Source organism: Citrus sinensis, chromosome 2 (assembly GCF_022201045.2).
Source record: "Citrus sinensis cultivar Valencia sweet orange chromosome 2, DVS_A1.0, whole genome shotgun sequence".
In the NCBI taxonomy this organism is placed as follows: Eukaryota; Viridiplantae; Streptophyta; class Magnoliopsida; order Sapindales; family Rutaceae; genus Citrus; species Citrus sinensis.
In genome coordinates, this window is record NC_068557.1 from 19,083,978 (window position 1) to 19,096,019 (window position 12,042).

A 12,042-nucleotide genomic window follows, 5' to 3' on the forward strand; every position below is an offset into this window, starting at 1 on the left:
TATCCAGGCTAAGAAATTATATATGATCTGACTATTATTTGAGAATACGTATAACATATTTATAGGATGAATATTTATTTGATTCAATCAAACTTGTACCCTCGATATAATGTTAAATGTGAAGAAACCACTAAGTTTGTTTGACTATATGTAAATGGTGGTCAAGAACTTCATTGGTTTTATTTGTAGTTCCTAGAACAATCAATCTAAATCAAATCCATCATTTAAGTTTTTTTTTAATAATAATAATAATAATAACAACGACAATAACAACAACAACAACATAAATAAATAAAAAATTTAGTCACTTCTAAAATACTATTGCTCCACTTACATTTTCATTTTGTCAATTTGAACCGATTTATTTAACATTTCCAAATTGGCTATGACAACACGCAACTGAACCACATTTATCTTCACAATTATCAAAATCATTAACATTATGTATTTCTATTTAAGACTTCTCTTAACATAATGATTATAAGAGCGTTTTTCTCCAAAGAAAGAGAAACCACAAGTCCCATTTTGTCTCATTGCAATCGAATCTCAGATTTCCACCATTTGAAATGAAAATAAATATATCCATATATCTTGTACATAGAAGCCATAGATTTTAACCTGCTAATTCTTCTCGTGTTACATTATTATGGTCTGAAAGTGAATTCATCTGAATATGAACAAGCTGTCCTTATTACTTGCACTCATGAAACTGAATATATGCTCTAATGGAGCGCTTTACCATCAAATATTTGTAGGCTTCTTCTCTTCTTCTTTTTCACATTTTTTGTAAACATATTTGATAAAGATGATCAATGATGGTCATGGTCATAGGGTGCGTTTGAGATTGATGTTAGACAATTGTAACTTCTAAGGTACAGCACTAAAGTGTTTGGTAAACATTAACTGTTGTACTTTGGAAACTATATTAATGTGGTTTTTCACTTGTATCATGAAAAATCTTTTATATCTTTAAAAATTTTGTCAAAATTATTATTTAAAATTTATATTTACTATATATTACTAACTTTTGTTTCATAGTTATAGTTTTTTTTTTTACAGCAACTGCAGCTTAAAAGTTATAGCACCTCAATCTCAAACGCACCCAAAATCATAAATATCAAATATTTTGAGGAAAAATTCTTCCACACCCCCAAAGTTTGTTTAAGTGATCATATAGAACTTCTTGGTTGTATAAATAGTCATGTAGAACCCTTTTTGATAATCATACCCTTTGACCATAACAACTCAAAATTGAATTTACATAAAATTCTATAGTAACTACATTTATAATATTTTAATATATTATCTAACATATAAAATGATATATATTTAAAAAAATTATTTTGAATGTATTAATATTTTAATAGTATTAATCTATCAGATTTGTTTTAATATTAATAAATCTGTTTCACATGTTAATAACATTAAAATAATTGTATTTAAATTCAAAATAACTTACCAAATCTATATTACATTACAATAAATAATACTTTCTATATCATTTTTTTATATTATGTCTATATTATCATAAAGTTTAAAGTTAATTTTTGGATTTAAGTATTAATAAAATATTTCATACTTAGAATCACTTATTATTAATTTGCATGACATATATATGCTATTTCATCAATTATATTTACTTTTATAATTTATTTGTATCTACATGTTATTTTTTTATCTTAGTATTATATTTTAAAAAGTTTGACTACAATCGAATAATATAACAGTAAAAATTGGGTCTGTAACACCATTTATTCATCCAAAGGATTTATGTCATTATTTAAGCAAACCTTAGAGGTGTGAATGGTATTTTCCCAATATTTTGAGCTCATACTTAAGTACATGTCCATGTATGAAGGGTGGTGATATTTCTACCCCACAAATTTTGCAAATCCACCTCACTTTTAAAAATAATTATAAAAAGTTCTCATTATTTTTAAAAATTTCAAATAAAAAAGAATTAATCAATTAAATCTATCTTAATCTATTTTGTTGTGACTTAGTTTTTTTTTAAAATTATATTTGACTAATAAGATTGCTGTAACCTAGATTTAAATTGACTATTTTACCCTTAAAGGGTAAAAATATCAAAAATTTAATTTAACTTCAACAATTTTTTTTAATTTTATACAAAATTCATTATTTCTAAATAGTTAATTCTACTTTATTAGTATGATTATTAATTTTTAATTAAACTAACATAATGTTTTTATGAGAAAGTACTCATTAAATTATTAGGTTGTCAAATTTATGTCATTTACATGTAAAATATTGAAATTTATTAGATTTTATTTAAGAAGTTAGATTATAAGTGACAAAATTAAGTACCTAATATATTAGATACAAGAACACATATTGTTTTTGGGCAAGTGGGTCATTTTATGTCATAAAGCAAAATCATTAAATAGAACTTATATTAAAGCTATTTTAATAGTAAAAAGAAAAAAAAAACTAAGTACGAAAAAATATAAGAATAATTTAATTGATTAATTACATAATTTTTTTGTTTATTTGTATTTATTAGAAAAAAATGTCTATTTATTATAAATATTTTTTTGAAATGGGGTGGGTTTACATAAATAATGGGGTGGAAATACCCCCACCCATGTATGAATAGGTACAAAATTTCTTTTTTAATGTGGACATTCATGTTTTAAAATATAAATTAGAGGCAACGGCTTGCGGTCTAGCTACAATTAACATAGAATTAAATTTTAGCTAAACAATGTTATATTTAATCGCAAATTTATGTTTTAAATCGTGCGAGCGACCAGCGAACTACTAAGTAACATCTTTATTTTGTAGTGAGTTGTCTTCATGGGTTAAGATGATGATGAACACATGGCAAAAGTTACCTTTCGAAGAAGGGAAGAGATAGTTAGATTGTGGAATTTGATATTTTGAATGTGAATCAAGCAAAAAGAGTACAAAAGGTAATATTTAAGGATCAGAGATGGGCATGATTTTCCCAAATCCAATCGTATCTGCTAAGTGGGTCTCTCGATTTTGATTTGCCAAAAGTCAAGACAAAAGGTATCAGAAAAGAGTGCGAATTTAATCAAAATGAAAAGATACTAAACAAATAACAATTATAAATAAAGGATAAATAAATAAACCAAATTACTCCTCGTCATCAACCACAAACACCGAACAGGACGGGTCCTATTAATCCTATAACTACAAGTTTGCTAATTGCTAGTGATGAATTGATGATGCTTTTATGACGTCGTTCATAAATGGATTTTCAAGAAAACAAGTAAAACATTATTAAATGCTTTACACCCAATATTAATTGATTCTGTTTTCTTCCACCCACCTGCAAACTTTAATTACGTTCTTCGTATGGCATTAATGTTTATTGGTGAAATGAACTCATTTTCATTCACATACAGTAAAAAATAAAACAATTCTATCAATACATAAAATAATGATATATATAATTCGATAGTTCGGCCACCAAGAAGACTGCCAATGTATATAATAGAAGTTGAATGGTTCAATTTATTGAAATTCAAATGTGTAAACGACCTCATTTACAAAATGTTAGCTAAAACAGTACATTATTATTTTCTTCCATTTTGCTTCTAACCAGCATTTATTTATCTATTTATTTATTTTTTGCATAAAAATAATATTTTATTATTTCAATGTATTTTGCTGTGTGGATGTCTCGAAGGATTTTATGCAAATGTGAACATGCAGTCAACAATAGATAATGACCACAAAAAAATTAATTAATTTTAATGTCTTTGCGGGTCCGACATATAGCTCAGTTGAAGTAGTTAGGGTTTTGATGGAGCAATTTTCCTTGTGTAAGACTAAGATATTATTTTTTTACATTCAACAAATGTTTTGGATTTTTCTAAATGGCCAATAATAGTTAGTAGAAAACCCTAATTTTTCGACAAGTGATGATAACGATGATATGAACAATACAAGAGATCCTATTTCATCATATCATGGACTGGTTGGAGAAACATCATTATAATCACAAAGGCTAAGTGAAAAACATCATTATAATCAGAAAGCCTAAGTGAAGTACCAGTACTCGGTAGGGATAAGAGACAACTAATTAATGCATGTATGATTTATTTAATTAAATTTCATATAACCACTACTTAGATGATAATTTTTCAAAATAATAAGTATATGTCATATTATCATTTGTTTATTATATAATTGACATAACAAATCTGACGTATTCTAAATTTTCTTGAACTAGTGAAAGAATCAAATTTAATGCAATTCAACTAAAAGTAAAGAGCATGTATGATTTGTTTAATTGAATTTCATATAACCACTTCTTAGATAATAGTTTTTCAAAATAATAAGTATATGTCATATTATCATTTGTTTATTATATAACTGAGATGATAGATCTGACATATTTTAAACTTTCTTGAACTAGAGAAAGAATCAAATTTAATGCAATTCAACTGAAAGTAAAGAGCAGCAGGGTTCCACTAAAGACCCGCTTGGGGCAGCTGCGCTGCCACCGCGCAGCTGCCCCAAACGGGTCTTAAAACTTGCCGTTATGTTTCCTGCTTCAATAATATTGATGAAGAGTACTTCTACCGCCTTTGTCTATTTGTGAATCCTCATATGTATCTGTAATAGTGTAATATATCTTACTTTCAATGTCAAGTAACAGAAAAAACTTAACAATGTTCCAAATGTATTCTATTTGTTGGTCAATGGAAATAGGTTAAACTGAGAATGAAGAATTTGTGGTCCATTAAATCGATTTTCACAGACCCAGAATTATCAACCTGTATTTTGAGAAACAAAGAAAATTATGCTTACTGACTATAGAATCAACATCATGGTATAAAACCTTTTTAAATTATGTATTTGTCTTTCTCTCTGAAGAGGAAATTGATGAGATTCTGAAAAACCCTAATATTAATGGAGGTAATTATATATACAGACCATATATTATTAATATTACTTCCTTTCCTTTTGGTTCCCCTTTTCTGATAGAACCATATGTAGAACCCATAACCAAACAAGTTAAAACTTTCAACTAATCCAACAGCTAGCAGGCCCTCAATAATGAAAATCAATTAATTACAGCACATCAAGCATCTATATATGTGTGTACCTTAAGCAGATTAATTATTTAACTAGTGTTGATTAGATGCGCACCGAGCTATGTGAGAACGATATGTGACAAATTAAAGAAAAAGAGCTAGAGAATTGCGTACCGAGGAGCAGCTGCATACCGAAGGCGAGGATATAGAGGAGAGAGTTACAAAATAATTAAGGAGATATTGACGCGGCTCAATGAAAATACATGGCTAATCATGCCCACTTAACCACGTCTTTAAATTGAGGCGCGCCAATACCTTGATGATTTCATTTTACAACTCTCCCCTTCAACCGTCGATCCACTGTGTACTGATCTTCATCTTCTCATAAGAATACTCTCAATCTCCTATTCTTTAAGCAGGATTCATCCAACAAAGAAAAGTGAGGGACAGAGAAAAAGAGAGAGCTAGAGATCAATATTAATCCCTCTCTAGCTAGCTAGCTACCAAGAGCTGCTGAGAGATGGACATGGACAGTTTCTTTTTGAGGCGTTTCAATTTGGTGGCGGGTGCTGAGTTGCTGCATATCTTTTAGGCGTATCTGCCTGCCATAAATATATATGATGGCTTTTGCTCTCCACGCCTTTTGCTTCATCAAGGGAAGCAAAGTAGATATATCAAAAAAAACCAGTTATGATTTTTGTGTTTATGTACGTATTCCAATTTGACGAGCTATATATGTCACGTATATCCATTATCTTATGTGAACGGCACCACCGCTATAGCTTTTTTTTTTTTTTTTTTGAATTACATGAGACTAATGCTCAGATTATAACTCATATTATATGAGATTTACAATTAATATTTACAATCAGACAATTATTAGACTTAATTTACATTAATTCTTATATAACACTGTCCAAATTTTACCCTCTCTAATATTCGAGAGGTGTCTATTCCACTCACATTTCGAAAAGAAGAAGACTGTTTTCACTTAATGATTAAAAAAATAAATAAACCCCTACATGCATCGCGATGGCTCAAATCGCTGCGCTCACAGTTGTGAGTGCAGGATCCTGATCACTGGACTATGGCCCAGTTGGTTGCACCACCGCTATAGCTAACTCCAAGCAAGGGCCAATTAATGGTGTTGTCCCACGTTTGCTGCCTTATTAATTGACCTGCATGACTGTGACGTTTTTACTTATTATCATTTGTCTAATAGTTCTTTAGTGCCAATGTTTGTATATTTTAAAATAAAGTTTTCAGGTAGAATAACTTTGTTAATTACGTATATTTTAACATTGTATTTGTAGATAAACATTGTAATCTAGCTACTGGAAAACATTGTCAGTAATAATTTAACGTTAAATTATTGATAAACTATGTTATCAATCACCTTGAAATTCGCACATTAAATGCTTCAACTTCCCAACTGGAAAATGATATATGACGATTAACCCTTGGTATACCACACTGGAGGAAGTCTTGATACGCTTCCCCTCTCAACCCAATTATATGTGTAAATAGAAGATTCTAATAGATGAAAAAAAAATATATTAGGAGCATTCAAGATTTTACTCTGCCACTAATAATCGTTGCCAATCCAAATATGCCTTCGTAGATTAGAACTCTACAATTTTAGTAGTCATTTCACTTTGACTTTAGTTATACGTTGAAGATCATGCTTTTGTAGACATGACATCAAAAATAGTGTAAGCACGCATTGTGTTTCTACCCTTTAAAGCCTTTTCATATCTTTTAATTACCTAGCTCTTAATTAATTCAGTGAATTGGTGGCAAAACATGACGGGGTTTGGTAATTTAGGTGTCCGGTATGTGGTATCCAAAGCTGAAAAAGAAGCCACTTGGAAAGTTTGCAATCACCAAAAACTGTGTCAAACAATCATTGACAAATGTAAAAGTGATAGTAATTGTTGATCACTCGATGGAATCAGCTTTTAGTGTGACTTGGCTCCCACATAGCCAAACAAATCCTAATGGTATGAGGCTATGAGCAAAACAAGGAGAATTTCTAGAGAGTTAGGCGAGGCGTAGGTGCAAGACTAATCTTTCTAAAAAGATTTTCCGCCCAATATTGCTTCTCCACATGATTAATTTATGCTGTCTTTTGAAGAAGAATAAATTAGGTCAATTACCCTAGTTGAGGGAAAATGATGATCCATCTACAGCTGATAAAATGTGACATGATCCATTTATTCGATACGAATATGACATAAGTAATTAGATATGTATTGTCAGTTTTGACACGATTATTAAATGGGTCGGGCGGGGTTAACATGATTTTTTTTCATATTGGGTTAGGATTAAAGTTTTTGACTCATTTACCTGACTAATGACATAATTATATTTTCTATTCCAAATTAATTTGGAAATTCTTATCGTCAAAACTCAATTATTGATTATGATTCTTTCTTCTTTTTTTTTTTGAAAGATGAACATATTTATAGTGTTTTATCTATAAAAGTTTATATAATTTTAGAACTTCAATAGTGTAAATGTATAATATTTGGATAGATATGTATATTTTACAATATCAATAAATTATTTATACACACACACACACACACACACATATATAATTTGTTAAATATATAGATATTAAGTGGGTTATTAGGTAATCTGTTTAGTTTTTGTGTTGGATTAGAACACGACATGAATATGACCTAATGACTCGTTTTGCCAGCTCTAAATCCATCGATGGAGCTCAATAGTCAAATTGGAGCCAAAACTTCTTTTTTCCTTGACTGAAAACTAGACATGGATATCACTTTTGGTAAATAGTAAAAAAGAAAAACAGGTAATTATGATCTCAATTCCCTCTTCATTTATGTAAGCAAATTCAAGCCTCAGATTGTTTTGACAAAAAATTTTACCACCTTAAATAAATAGCAGGCACTTATTAAAATCATGCTATAAAACCAATTTTTAAGATAATAGTTAGTTTTGGAAAACTCTTGCTATTTACAATTTTATTAAATTTTATCAGTTGTATTTTTTTACTTTTTATTGGTTGGTTACATATTCGAAACCAATTAAAGTGTGCGTACCAATACCCAAGATTTTATTAAAGCAATGCTTCTGTTCTGTAGATGCTGGAGCAAAGCTACGTTGAGATCGGGGGCCCTGTCCGACCAGGCCCGAGAGGGAGGGGGGGCGGCGAGCTTAATTTTAAATTGCCTTTTCTAGTTTTCTACATATACGTTTTATGTTTTGATCATTAAGTTTGTATTTTTCGTGACACATGGCCAGTTTAGTAGTACTGACTTTTAAATTATTGTTGCTACTTTTGCCGTAAAAATAATTAACTGTAAAAAAAATCAATTACAAATTTAATAAAATTTATTTCTATAACTATAAATTTTGAAATCGGTCATATGTGTTTGGTAAATTTTATGGTTAAAGTACTAGAAGAATACAAATGACTGAAACAGACATAATGTTGAAAAAATTCACTTACACATTTTATACATGTATATAAAATATTCTTTTTATTGTGTATATAAAATAGCTGCTAACTAAAAAATTATTTATATGTTATCAATTTTATTCCTTTTATATTGTTATTTCAATATAAATTGTAACAATAAATGTGGTATCTCTTATTCGAATTGACTTTTAAATTTATTTTTTATTTTTTATTTTTTGACTCTATTAAAATACATAGCTCTACAAAACGTGAGCAAAGGGAAATTTTAGGTATAAAATTCAATTTACTTGCCTTTAGAAACTTTATATTTAGGGCCCGTTTGGGATTGCTTTTGGAAGATTTGAAAGTGATTTTGAAAATCTAAAAATTTGTTTTAGTGTTTGGTAAAAAATAAAAAATAAACACACTTTTGTCAAAACCAACCCCTTCTAGAGTTGATTTTGAAAAGTAAGGAAATAGTCGATTTTAGATTATGATTTTGAGAATCAATTTTATCCTTTAATACGATTCCATAAATATCTTTACAATTATTACCTAAACCTAAAATTATCCTTATTCAAATTGGAAGCAAAATCAATAGTTTAATAATTTTTTATTATAATTCACGCATTCCTTTCGTTTACCCTATTTCTTCTTCATATTTTACATTACATCATAAGCTCTCTACGGCAACTAGGCAAGATACAGTATGTGAGTCATCACATTTTCATGCATATTCAATGATAGTACGTGATTCATCACCTTTTCATGTGTATTTAATGCAATTTTTTTATAATATTTGTTGTTTATCTTGTTTGGGTTTGTTTATTTCTAAAATATTTCATGCATATGCAATTGCAATGTTTTTATTTCTAAAAGATTTAATGTGTATGCAATTGCAATGTTTATTATTTGTTATGCCACCTGGTTCATGTATATGGACTATGAGTATTTCTAATTTTTAGTTTTTATGCTATTTGTCAATTCTTTTCAATTATATTATTGGTTGTCACTTTTTTTTACCATATAATCCTCCTTTTATTTTCTTTTTTGTTCATTATAATTTTTAAAGCAACGTTTGTGTTAAAATATATTTACAATGATGTAGATGGACATAAATAAGATAATTATTGCAACCATGACATTACATAACTATATAAGAAGACATGCACAACGTGACAAATATTTTGATAATGAAGAAAATGAGCACAATGATTACACCAATGAAGAGATAGAGAGAGAGGTCAACGATAGACAGGAAGGTGAAGAAGAAGAACATATTAACAATGAAACTGAGGCATGAGAAATAGAAGTTCTAAGAAATGATATTGCTGCAAGTTTAATGACAATATTATATTGCATGACAATCTATTATTTGTATTCTTTTTGAATTTTTGTAGCTCATTACATTTTTTTATGTTTAGTTTTTGGAGTACCTTGTCATACTTTGATTGATGTTATTTTAATGAAATTATAGTTGAGTTTTTAACTATCAATTGTTTTAAGATAAAAAATAAAAGAAATGAAATAAATATAGTATAAATTTTATTCTTAGTTAAAATTATTATAATACATAATTAAAATTTTGTATGTAAATTTTTTTACATGTGTAAGTAAATTTCATCCTACATTATATACATTTTTATCATTTGTTTTTTTACAGCAGTTTAACAGTAAGATTTACTAAATATTCATACCTATTTTCAAAACTCACAATACTTCTGAAAGCAAAATTTACCAAATACTTAACTGATTCTTTTTACAGCTGATTATTTCTATAGCACAACTAATATAAACTATTTTTAAAAGTTATAGTATTCCCAAACTGACCTTTAAAAATGTATAAGTAGAGAGAAGCATTTTGAAAATCCTAAGCTTCACGATATACACACTCCAAACTTCCTTTATGTATCAGCAGAGAGAAGCATTTTGAAAATCCTTAGCTTCATGATTTACACACTTCAAACTTCCTTATATGCGTACATACACACCCCCCCTCTTCATTGTCTTAAATCATTGGTCAAATAAATCGTGACACTACAAACATCAATTATATTTCCTATTTTGCATTTGATTTTTATAATAATTTTTATGATAATATTGAACTTTTTCTAGTTACAAAAACTTATATATATATTGGTCCCATTAAAAATACCACTTGTTATAAATTTTCTCATTTTCATTGTTGTTTATTGCGATAATTGGTCAATTTCAAAATGAGAGTATTGTAATGATTTTATTAGATAAATGGGAGAACATAATTATGGGTAATATGTAATATGATCTTTGTATAGAGTACACTTTCCCACCTTTAAAAATGCCACAGGCCAATCCCAACTCATTAATGGTGTGTTTACATTTCTGAAATGAGAATCAGAATCAATAATATGTTTACTTGTTAAATTAAAGATGGGAATGGAATACATGGGCCCCACACAGCAATAAGGAACAAATACCCTGATTCTGAAGTGGTGGTGGGGGGGGGGGGGCCTGGGAATCAGAACCCCATTCCCCCCCTCCCCCATGAAATCAATGTCCCCATTAATTTTTTTATTTTTTGAAAATGCCCTTCATGTCATAGAAAAATATAAATAAATAAAAAAACTAAATTCCCTAATGTAAGCAGCCAACAATCTCATCTCTCTCACCCACAAACGAGAGCCTACAATTTCGTTGCCGATCTCACATTAGTCACTGGTAGGATTCGTCGTTGACTGCAACCCATTACCGCTCAGTTCTGTCACGTGCGGCAATCTTGATTTGAAAACTCTTCACCTTCTAGCGCCACCTATCAGTATTCGAAGTATATTCTCATTTTTCTACCTGTTTAGCTTCTTTTCTTTTTTTTGCTCATTCTTGTAGCTCATTATACAATTATATATTATAAATTATATGAATTAACATCATGGTGTTTGTTGTGCATTTAGCTTCTAGAACTGTCGATATGTTGTTTGGCCATTTATTGTACTGTATATCTTATTTTCATCTTCATATCAACTCTAGCAGTATACAAATTAAAAATCAAGTATTCCTTATCAACTAATGTATTGCGCTTTGACTCCTAGCTAGCAAGAAATTAAAAGATATGTGCCAAAGTATATAATTGAGTTTTATTATGGTTGACACTTTTCAAATTGGCACATAACTATTAAAAAAAGAAATTAAAAAATTATTGGCATATTAATTATTTTAGGTACAATTATGTTCTGTGTGTATGATTAAACAAAAACCTGACATATAATTTGACCAATAATTAAGATCAAACTAGGTTGATGACTTGACGTTGATCAACTTATTACAAATATGATATGAGTTCAACCCAGAAATTGAACTCTAACCTTGAAATTATTTCATAGCCTTTTCGTGAAGCTTTAGTTTTTTTTTTCTTAGGTGAATCTTCACCATCTAAGAGAATTTCAAGTACAACAATAAGAATAAGCCATGGTTAAGTTTGAAGGGAATAAGCTAGCCAAGCACATCAAATTAGAAGTTAGAACCATAAAAAGAGAAGAAGATCACCATATTGAGCCTATCATTTTTCTTGGAGAATAACCATTTTGTTCATTCTTTATACAGCTTAGCAAT

At 29.0% G+C, this 12,042-nt stretch overlaps 1 non-coding gene across 1 annotated transcript; it reads right to left on the bottom strand.

Annotated features, from left to right (window-relative positions):
- Window positions 1-5,233: 5,233 nt before the first annotated feature.
- Window positions 5,234-5,377, bottom strand: MIR171E (microRNA MIR171e). The gene has a single exon (NR_161518.1). It is a non-coding gene; the product is annotated as a microRNA MIR171e (primary transcript).
- Window positions 5,378-12,042: the final 6,665 nt, after the last annotated feature.